The following is a 12132-nucleotide window of genomic DNA, read 5'->3' as shown; positions in this document are numbered from 1 at the left end:
TAGTAAAGGCCAATGCATAGTATAAGCAGTTTCTTGCAATTTCATCGTGTTGGAAACATAAAGAGGTGGAGATGTAGTTCCTCTCTCATAATAATTGCAAGTAGGAGCAGCAAGCACATGCATATTATATCTATCAAAATCATCATGTGTAATGGTAAAAGGCAACCCATCAATATAATCCTTAATAAGCACAAACTTCTCCGATAACGTGTAGTAGGGAGAATTCAAAAAGATAATAGGACTATCATGCATGGGTGCAATAGCAACAATTTCATGTTTAACATAAGGAACTATAGCAAGTTCATCTCCATAAGCATAATTCATATTGGCATCTTGGCCACAAGCATAGCAAGCATCATCAAAAAGGGATATTTCAAACAAATTCAACGGATCATAGCAATCATCCTTCGGTATGCACGAAGGGGAATTAAATAATGTATGAGTTGGAGGGTTACTCTCATTAGAAGGTGGGCACGGGTAGCTAATCCGCTCTTCCTCCTTTTGTTCTTCGCTCTCCTCATCATCTTTTTCATCCAATGAGCTCACTGTTTCATCAATTTCTTCTTCCATAGTTTCCTGCAAAATATTAGTCCCTTCTTGGACAGCGTTGACTTTCTTCGTAAAAACATTAATATAGTAATTGTATTCATAATTTTCATAGCAATATCTAAGTATAGCAAGATTTTCAGGCCTATAACCATCATCATCAAAAGCTTCATACTTTTCAAACAAAGCTTCAATTTCATAAGCGGCCTTAAAAGCAATAAATTCTTCTATTTATTCCACATCATAGTAATCATATATACCATTAGCATAAGAAGCTAAGGTTTCATTATCATTAAATTCGCATGAAAAGGGAAGGTGTGGAGCCTCCATCCTAGAGCAACAAGTAATATTATATCTCAAGCATAGATTCCAGGCATACCAACGCAACATAATAAATTCATCCCATAATAGTTTCCCTTTTTGTGTCGAGCGATAATCCCTAAAGTATTCACGTTGATCCAACGTGTCTCCCATTATAAAGTTGAATGGGGCTTTCTCAGGATTATCAAAGTAGTACATAATATCTCTCACATAATGAGAATCGGGGTTTTTAGGAGTTACCCCATCCTCTTGAGTAGCAAGTACAACTAATTTTTTGGTATTTTGCATTCCATATCCATAACTAAAGATAGAGAACAACTAAGAACAACAAATAAAAATTACTTAGTGATAAAGCAAACAAGCACACACGAGAATATTCACCCCGCGCTATGACTCCCCGGCAACGGCACCAGAAAAAGGTCTTTATAACCCACAAGTATAGGGGATCACAACAGTTTTCGATAAGTAAGAGTGTCGAACCCAATGAGGAGCTAAAGGTAGAATAAATATTCCCTCAAGTTCTATCGACCACCGATACAACTCTACGCACGCTTGACGTTCGCTTTACCGGAAACAAGTATGAAACTAGAAGTACTTTGTAGGTGTTTTTGGATAGGTTAGCAAGGTAATAAAGGACAAGTAAAGAGCACGAAAATAAAACTAGGGGCTGTTAAGATAATGAAGCAACTAAAGTAAATATGGCGAGTGTGGAAAAGTGGTGGTAGGAGTTGCGAAATCGTCCCTAAGCAATTGACTACTCTACTAGACCGATAACAAGTATTATGTGGGAGAGGCCACTGCTAGCATGTCATCCCTTACTTGGAATTCTATGCACTTATGATTGGAACTATTAGCAAGCATCCGCAACTACTAACGTTCATTAAGGTAAAACCTAACCATAGCATTAAGATATATTGGTCCCCCTTCAATCCCGTATGCATCAATTTCTATGCTAGGTTGAAGCTTCTGTCACTCTTGCCCTCCAATACATAGTCCTATCAACATACAACTAACCCTATGGTGTGATCCACGCGCGCGCTCATGATGGGCACCAAAGGAAAACAACATAACCACAAGCAAATTAAATCAACCATAGCAATTCATCAACCACCAAATAGGACGACGAAAATCTACTCAGACATCATAGGATGGCAACACATCATTGGAAAATAATATGAAGCATAAAGCACCATGTTCAAGTAGAGGGTACATCAGGTTGCGGGAGAGTGGACTGCTGTAGATAGAGGGGGGAAGTATGGAGACGTTGGTGAAGATGACGGCGGTGTTGGTGAAGATCGCGGTGATGATGATGGCCCCCGGCGGCGTTCCGGCGCCACCGGAAGCAAGGGGGAGAGAGCCCCCCTTCTTCTTCTTCTTCTTCCTTGACCTTCTCCCTAGATGGGAAAGGGTTTCCCCTCTGGTCCTTGGCTCCCATGGCTTGGGAGGGCCGAGAGCCCCTCCGAGATTGGATCTATCTCTCTGTTTCTGCGTTCCCTGATTCTACCCCTTCACCGTTTCCTTTATATTTGGAGATCCATAACTACGATTGGGGTGAATCTTTCGCCCAGGTCTTTCTCATAAAATTAGCTTTCTTGCACCAAAAGAAGAGCGTCAACCGCCTTACGGGTGGACCACGAGGGTCAGGGGCGCACCTAGGGGGGTAGGGCGCGCCCCCTACCTCGTGAGCACCCCGGACACCGTTTCGCGTTGATTTCACTTCCCAAAAATCATAAATATTCCAAAAAAATATCCGTCCGTTTTTATTCCGTTTGGACTCCGTTTGATATTGGGTTTCTGCGAAACAAAAAACATGCAACAGGCAGGAACTGACACTGGGCACTGGATAATATGTTAGTCCCAAAAATAATATAAAAAGTTGCCAAAAGTATATGAAAGTTGAATAATATTGGCATGGAACAATCAAAAATTATAGATACGATGGAGACGTATCACCTACCCAACTTGTCGTATAGGCTATGAATGAAACATAAGATGATGAACTTCTTAAGCATGGAAACAACAGAAGAGGATGATCTTCTTAACAAGCAAATCACTGGCATTAGATTGACGTGCAAAACAATACGAAGCATTATTCTCAGGAGGCACGGTGAATAGCTCATGATGCCGCATGCCGCAACATTCCAAGCTCAACTTTGCAATCAAACACAAGGCCTGGCATTACATAGACAATATTCAGAACAAACTCTTAACACAGGAATATCTCAGCAGAGTAACTATTTACTTCTAAACTGAACACAGGAATAGGAAAAAACGATCGACGCTGCTCACAGCAAAGGGCATCCCACTCAAAAAATATCAAATGCATGTTTTCTGGCTAACATCAATGAGCAAATTTTGACAAGATTTTCCAATTCCAATATATTAAACTAACGTCTTCTTGCTAACATCAATGATTAAACTTTGACAAGCTTTTCCCATTCAAAATATGTAATGCCTATGATCGTGGAGTCCTGTCATGGCTTCTTGTACTTGTATGGGCACTTTTTGCCCAATGCACTCAACGTGTTGTAGAATTGACAATGCTCTCTACAGACTAGTCATGTCACCAGCGTCTACTAATACTCTGTAAAGCTTCTCGGTCATTCCTTCTGTAATGTAGCGTAAACAGTGACTGCTTCTTTCTGCAAAGTGGAACGACCAACTAGACCCAGTAATGCAACAGTTTGACTTGGACACATTGGCTCCTTTTGTGCAGTTCAACTAAAATCAAAGTCAGAATAAAACCGAGATTTAATTTTGATATCCCTGTAAGCAACAATAGGTATAAGGGAAACAATTATTGAGAAATAACGGTTGATGACTTGTACTCACAGAAGAAAAGCATCTACTGATCTACCTTATCTTAATGGCAAACAAAGCAGGAGAGTAGCAATTCTCCATCAGTGTAATTCATTCATATTGACTGAGACATTATCTTAAGAATGCCTTGTTTCAACATGTATAAAGAACAACAAAGCAGAAAAGTACCATTCCTAAAACAATGCGACTGATTCATTTTAACAAAGACATTATCTTAACAATACCTTGGTTAAACATGTAGAAAGAACTACAAGGCTAGTACCATTCCTAAAACAATGCGACTGATTCATTTTAACAGAGGAATCAATTACTGGCCAATAAAGGAGGATGAAACATGCGGCCACAAAGATGGTAATCCCACCAATCCCTAACAAGTGTTGCAGTTTTGAACTATGATTTAGTAGTTAATTAATTCTGAGAGTGGCATTGCTTAATTTTACCAGCGGCATTAGATTAACAAAAAGCATAAACAGTTCCAGGGGAGAGTGGGAGCAACAACAACATGTGCTTCCATCTACTTATAAAGGGGGTGATGCAGAGTTTTGTTGTAACAAAGAAACAAGCATCATGTCTGGGTTGGAACAATTTTTGCTCACTTAATGGTAAAATACAATAGTTCAATAGCTTCAATTCAACATTTATCCAAAACAATACCAATACAAGTATCTGAAAGCACACTGCAACATCATGTGGATGAAAGTTGGTACTGACCTTTCTTGACCAAGATTTGAAACAACTCGAGAGGAAGACTGGACACATATCCCAACACATATATGAGATCTGGATCTCCTCTTGTGCAGTTCCACCAAAATTAAGCAAAGTCGCCGGTGTGACATTCAAGTTGAACTGCACAAAACACTCTTAAAACATAAATGTTTCGTGTAGCAAAGCAAAATGTCGCAATAGCAACAAGTTGAATAGATATCCCTGTTTAAACAGAGGCAAAAAAGGAATTAATTACTGGCTAATAAAGGAGGACGAAACATGCGGCCACAAAAATGGTAATCCCGCCAATCCCTAACAAGTGTTGCAGTTTTGAAATAAGATTCAGTAGTTAATTCTGAGAGTGGCATTGCTTAATTTTACAAGCGGAATTAGATTAACGAAAAGCATAAATAGTTCCAGGGGAGAGTGGGCGCAACAACAATATGTGCTTCCGTCTACTTATAAAGGGGGTGATGCTGAATTTGTTGTAACAAAGCAACAAGCATCATGTGTGGGTTGGTCCCATTTTTGTTCACTACTTAATGGGAAAAGACAGCAATACAATAGCTTCATTTCAACATTTATTTAAAACAGTACCAAAACAAATAGCACAACATATCAAAGCACACTGCACATCATGTGGATGAGACCAAGATTTGAAACAACTCGCCACGAAGACTGGAAACAAATCCCGATCTCCTTTTGTGCAGTTCCACCAAAATTAAGCAAAGTCACCGGTGTGACATTCAAGTTGAACTTCACAAAACACTCATAAAACATAAGTGTTTCGTGTAGCGAAGCAAAATGTCACAATAGCAACAAGTTGAATAGATACCCCTATTTTAACAGAGGCAAAAAAGGAAACAATTACTTGCCGATAAAGGAGGATGAAACAAATGGCAACAAAAAGAAGCATCTAACTTATCTTGATGGAAAACAAAGTAGGATAGTAGCATTTATAAAACGGTTGCATTGATTCATATTAACAGAGACATTCTCTTAGAACAACATTCGTGAAAAAATTTAATTTACTTTTAACAGTGGCATTGCTTCAATTTTCTGGCGGCATTCTTAGATTAACAACAGCAAAATAGTTGTATGGGACATGGGACATGGGACATGCCAGCACCATGTGCGTCCACACGGATAAATGGGTGATGCAGAGTATGTAGACAAGCAACATATCTGTGTTGGTCCCATATTTGTTCTCTTCAACCTTTTCCTATGTGAGGGCAGCAAATCTAGTCCTGCACAAACTACCCGATCCCCCAGTTTCGGGTTACCCCCTTTTTCCCTTTTCGACCAACAAAGCGGCTGTATAGCCAGTCTATACTACTTTCTCTCCCTCCTTTCCTCATTGAACCACATCCTAGATTCTTGCTCCAACCCACAGCACCCTTCTTTCCTCTTTGAACCAAGACCTAGATTCGACTATAGATCGAAAAAGATCCACATGCAGCTAGAGCAACGACGGTTTCAAAGAAACTTATACCTTAGGGTCGTCGGGATGTGGCAAGGTGTGCGGCGGGAGGCTGGATCTACCCACACTACGTGCGACCGCGAGGAAGAAGGGGTCGGTGGCCCTCCCGCACAGGCGCTGGGTGAAAGAGAACAGCGCAACTGGTAGTGGATTGCCTCCCTCGCCGAAGGCGATAGAGTGAACGCTGCACCTCCTCCCCTTCCTGGTGTGATGGGATCCGGACGTCTCCTTCACCAGCTGTGAGGGGGAGAGAGAGACAAGATGCCAACATAGTCTTGTTTAGATCTGGTGAAGAGAGGGTGAGAGACTGTGAATATAGCAAACCCTAGCAAATGAACACTGAGCCTCGAGCGTGTGTGTGTGTATATATATATATATATATATATATATATATATATATATATATGTAGTGAGGCGAGAGTGTGGAGAGTGCAAACCCTAGCGAACAAGCGTTGAGGCTCCAGCTTATATATATACTACTGTAGTACGGACTGAGCTCTGATGCCTTAACTGCACCAGCTTTTGGCTGTATGACAGGTGAGCCAACCACATTTTGGGCCCACCTGTCATAAACCCAAAGGCAGGTGCACTAAGTCAATGAAGCTGCGTCCATATAGTACTCGTGTATACGACTAATATATAGTGGAGTGGGTTTCTTATTCTCTCCATAACAATCGTTTTAAATTGTGTAAGTACGAAATGAAACTCTTTATTTAACGTACAGTGAAGAAAACTAGTACTACTTCCGATGAACTAACGATCCACGCATCCTGGTCGCACTTCCTGTCCTTCATGTGCGGTTCACTACCCTCCCTTAAGTGAACAACCACACATGCGCCAAATTATCGGAAACATGTGAGAGTGTGTACAAATAAAGAATTTTAATTTCAATTATCGGAAAGATTTGAGAGTATTACAAAGTTTGACTTCAGTCAAATCTAATATGTGGAGTAAATAAAAATGGAGGGCTACTACGTCCATCCGGGTTTTTAGTCCACACCATTTTTTAAATCAAAGTTAATAGCTGGACAAATAAAATTACAGGGGAGCTGGAGACAAAGTTGTGAGAAGGCTTAGAAATCAACACAAAACTTATGCTCTTAGTACAAACGTCGATCCTTCTTCAAGGAAACATTTGGTTCATAGCCAATTGTGTGATAAAAATGCACCAACGTGAAAGACAACGACGTCTCCAACGCAACCAAGGTGAACTGACGAAGGATATCATATTTGTGCATAACAAGCAAAGAGCACTGATGGAAGACATCTTGTTTTTCATTGAAAATCGATTAGCTTCACCAGCCAACGCAACCATGAGGCGCAACCATGAGCATCAATAGGTCATCATGGTGATGCATCATCCATTTGGCATCAAGTTTGGGTGAGGCACCTATGAAGTTCGACAAATCCTCACTGTGGTCTGTTTCTTCTCAGTAATGAAGCTCGAGGAAGGAAGAACCACGTGGCAGAGGACAGTGAGGCGGAACAACAATGGCCATCCAATTTTGTGCAGTTCCACTAAAATTGAGGAAGACATGCCTGGGTATGGAGATACGCATCGCTATTTCCAAAAATATAAAAAAGGGATATATTGTTGTTACTTTATTTTACAAGATTAGCAACGACATCTCAATTGTAAATAAGAATTAATGAAAAGTACACCAACAAACGGAAGCATCATGACTATCTTGATGGGAACTAAACCAGGATACCCTTGAAAAAAACATTTCTTCATTTAACTAGTGATAGTATTAGATTAGCAGCAGCAATAGGAGCATATGGACAATGACCGCACAACCACCATGTACTTTTTGTCGAAACAACATGTATACCTCCACCGAGGCATAAATCAGGACAACTTTTCGAGTGGCATTTCCTCTATAGTAGTAGGTGATGTTGGACCAGCCGATGAACCCTAGCTACTATACATGGGGAGCTGGGGAGTAGTCGCATAGAAGAAAACCCACACGCAGCGACCTGGGGAGCTGGACCAGTACAAGAAGTTATACCTCAGGTGGGCGAGATGTCGTTTAGGCGGGCGGGCGGGATCTGCCCACACGACGGCAGCGAACATGGGCGCGGAGGACCTTCTTCTGCGCTAGTGCCGGCTCTGAGAGGACGGTGCGCATCGGCTTCCTCCATCGCCGATGACGACAACGTCAACGCTGCACCTCCTCGCCTCCCGCAATGGACGGGATTCGGCCGGATCTATGACCACCGGTGAGGAGAGAGATAGAGTGGACACTGTCATCTTGTTTTGATATGGAGAGGGCGAGAGAGCCAGATGCGAGAAACTCTATCAAACAAGAGGCTATAACGGAGTAAACAAATCTCTCCATAGCAGTGGTTTTAAATAGAATACGCGCATTCCTGGAAAAAAGAAACGAAAACTAGCGGACAATTTTTTAACATACCAAGAAAGAGAACTCGATCAAAAACACGCCCCCGCTTCCAGGTCGCGAGAGTCGTCGCGCACACACACATAGACATAGACATGCATATTTGTGTTAACATAAAATTCCATTTCCATCTCCATCTCCAATCATATTTGTCCAACTGGCACATTATTTACGTTGTTAATTATATATGCAGCAATATTAACATACAACATCTCTTGTTTGAGGGCGTCCGGACCGCTGCCACGGCCGGTCCTGACCAACCTGAACCCTCTTCATCACCCGCGCGTGCGTCCCACCAGAAACGGTCAGTGCCGCATTCATGCCCGACCAGAGCGGACGCGACCTCTCACTGGCGCCGGCATTGAAGCGGCAGCAGGCCAAGAGAGCGTCGCCCGCGCCGCTTCCTGGTGCATGCGACTGCTCCGCGTTCAAAGGTCGCAATAGCCGGCCACAACATGCATGTAAAAAGTTCTTGAGAGTCCGTGCTACAGCTAGCTGTCCTCCCCCAACTCGTCAATCTCTTCCAGTAGTGCTAGTACTCCATGGCGCGATCGACAAGCAGGCGAGAAAGTTATCGTATACTCGGTTTGCGGTGAGTGGCATGCCGAGCGACCGTGTGGGGTCGAGCCGTGGAGGAGGGTGAGACACGAACACAACAGACGTGATTTAACGTTGGTTTTGCTCGATGGCGCGATCCAACGAAACAAAACGTTGGTTTCTCTCCGTTTCCATTTCTTCTCCGGAAAAACGGAAACTTCCCACTCCATTTTTATTCCTATTCCAAGGTTTCCCCATTACAACATTCCATCAAATACAAAGGAAAACTAACACGCATGCTGATGCATCTTAATGGTTCACAGATCATAGCCAATATTTACTTCACAACTAAAGACAAAAGTTGTGAGAGCATGTACGAAAGAAAAACTACTGATGGGGTCACTACGACTTAAACCCTAAACCCTAAACATGATTTAATTTCCTAGCTAGGTAGAACCTGTCGAAGGAAAGACAGCTGGCACCCTCGGATCATATGATGCTTTTGTGCAGTTCCACTAAAATCGACCTGAGCACCCCTGATGGCAAAGATATTGAAGAAGTGTGATTAGAATAATAGTACTGACACTAGTTCATGAGACATAAACTCATCACAAGTAGAAGACCGTATAAGTAGAGAAAGATCGACATGGAGATGGAGCTACGACAGTGGAGCAAGCCGGCTCCAAAAGGAAGAAGGACTACCTGGCACGTCGGGCTGTAGCTAGAAGGGCGGTTGGGACGCGACATCGGCCCATACCGCGGTGACCCCCGATTGGGACGCACCGACTGTGGGTTTTCTCCCTCGCCGATGTCGACCGCGTCTACGCAGAACATTGTTCCCTTCCCCCAGTTGCGGGATCATGCCGGATATGTGACCAGCGGTGTGGCCACCGTCATTCTGTGCTTGTGAAGAGAGCAACCTAAGCAAGCAGGCTTGTAGCTTAGGCTCCTGATAGTGTATATATAGTGGTTTTCTTTTTCTCTCCATATCAACCATTTTATATTGCATACGTCTCATTGAAGAGTGAAATGATGGTTGCTTCTTCCGACTAACTTACTGTGTGATTTGACTACTCCTTAGTGGCCCCTACACATAGTCCCCTTACGTGTATGCAACAATCACACGTACACATGGACGCAAAAACGCGCGCGACGCCCTAATGCATGCATGTCCGAGCACACGATGAAACACACACGATCATGCTCAAGTGCTCAACCTACACGTGCATGCACACACATACTCAGTCAAGGTGAGCTAGTGACCGTATAAACACCGGAAAATATATATATTGAGCGCAATGAGCGTATTATGAAGTCCACTGACCGTATTTTTACAAATATACAGTGCCAAACAGTGTATTTATCTCGTTTGAAATTAAGCCATATTAACCGGAGAGGAGGCAGTATGGACTAGCATTACTTTGATGTGTCCCATCAACTTGCCGAATGAGGAGAAGGTTGCAGGATGGGAGAAGCTTGCGCGTGGTGGCTCACAGGACAAGGAGAAACTTTTGACTAATGCAAGCTCTCCCTCGCTCAGGCAGTGGAAGTGCAACAGTTAATTCGGTGTCAGATTGCCAAAAGCATACACTATACTAGTACTATTATTGTTTGACTTCCCGAATAGGCGAACAGCCAAGCGCAAAGTTTACTAGTATTACTAGTACTACTACTATAGTCTATAGAGGTATGTACTATGCTAGTACTAGGAACCAGATGGAGGAGCGTCTGCACTCTTATTATAATTTTAAAATGTGATAAAGCAATCTTCAACACATTTGGTTCTCTTTGAGGGTTCTCACATGTGATAATGGAAGTTGATTGCATGGAACACTCGCCACAATTCTCGCTTAATTCTGGCTCATATCCTGTTACAAATAGGAGCGCTCGGTAATATTTTCTCTTTTTTTCTTATTCAGCATGTAAACAGGTCAGCAAACCTTGCGGCGCATCTTTGTGTGAACCGTGCTTGCTGCACTTTGAATGTGGCCGAGAGCTGGCTTGATGAAACACCTTGCTTCCTACTTATTTTTTGTGGGGTACCTCTCGCTTCCTAGTGACCAGTGTCTTGGCTGATCATCCTAAGAATGCTTATATATGAATAAAGCTCTCTCATTTATCCACAAAAAAGATTAAGCCATATTAACCGGAAAGGAGGGAGTATGGACTAGCACTACTTTTTGGTGTGTCCCATCAACTCGCAGAAGGAGGACAAGCTTGCAGGACAAGGTGAAGCTCGCTTACGCCTTTTGACTAATGCAACCTACCCTCGGTGGACATGCATCAGTCCATTCGGTGTCAGATTGTTAGAGGCATACACTGTAGTACCCAACATGCGGATTACCATCATTGTTCGACTTCACAAAGAGGCGAAGAGCCAAGCGCAAGGTTTAGTAGTACGAGTGGTACTACTACTAGAACCGCATGGTGGAGCGTCTGTACTCTTATTTTTTTTAATCTCTGATAAAGTACACGTTTATTCCGGAGAAGGGCAAAAAACGACAGCCCAACATGTAATGATGATATCAATCAACCAACCATGCTCGAATATATCTTGGCCTCCGTGCGATCCCGTCTGTGTGTTCTCGCTCCTCGTCTCTCTCAAGGAACGGCGGGTTGGCCATTTTGCCGTCAATTGAGATCGGTTTGCTCACACTCCTATCCCACATGTCAGTGATATGCCAAGACGAGGTGCGTTGACCGACTGGCCATATGCGTACTTGGTTTTGCACCTTCATATACTACTCCTCCCTTCGTCACAGTTTATAGGGCACGCTTCATTATGATGCATTTCTTTCATTGCATTTCCACTACCAGAGAGACTTTAGACGTGTTTGGTTTAATGCTCAATTAATTAGGGCGTGGTGACCGCAATCAAGTCCACAATTTTCACTCGATGTACTACTACGGAGTGGAGTAAGTACATGCATGTGTGTACCCGGGGTGGAAGCACTGCATGCATGTGTGTACGCATTATTTCCTCTAGTAATAGATGCCGTGCTATAACTACCAATGCTATTGTTCAGGTCGATCGCTAGTCGCCTTGGTCCCACAATTTTTTTCGTTTTTCTGAAGCTCGCTCCATAAATAGTGACGAATGGAGTAGTATGAGCGGATTCAAAGAAGGGCATATTGATGGTTGCTTCTCCCAAGTAACTTACAGTGGGAAAGGTGGGGCTTATGATTTGACTGCTCATTACTCACTATTAATGCGGCACAACGACTGGTCTGAGTCTCCCATGCGGTTGTGCACTACCCCCTCGGTTCTTAACTACACTCCGGAGTATTTGTCTTTCTAGAGATTTCAACGAGTGACTACTCAAA

Source organism: Triticum dicoccoides, chromosome 6B, assembly GCF_002162155.2.
Source record: "Triticum dicoccoides isolate Atlit2015 ecotype Zavitan chromosome 6B, WEW_v2.0, whole genome shotgun sequence".
NCBI classification, from domain to species: Eukaryota; Viridiplantae; Streptophyta; class Magnoliopsida; order Poales; family Poaceae; genus Triticum; species Triticum dicoccoides.
The sequence above is the reverse complement of the archived record's forward strand: the minus strand, read 5'-3'. Positions refer to the sequence as shown.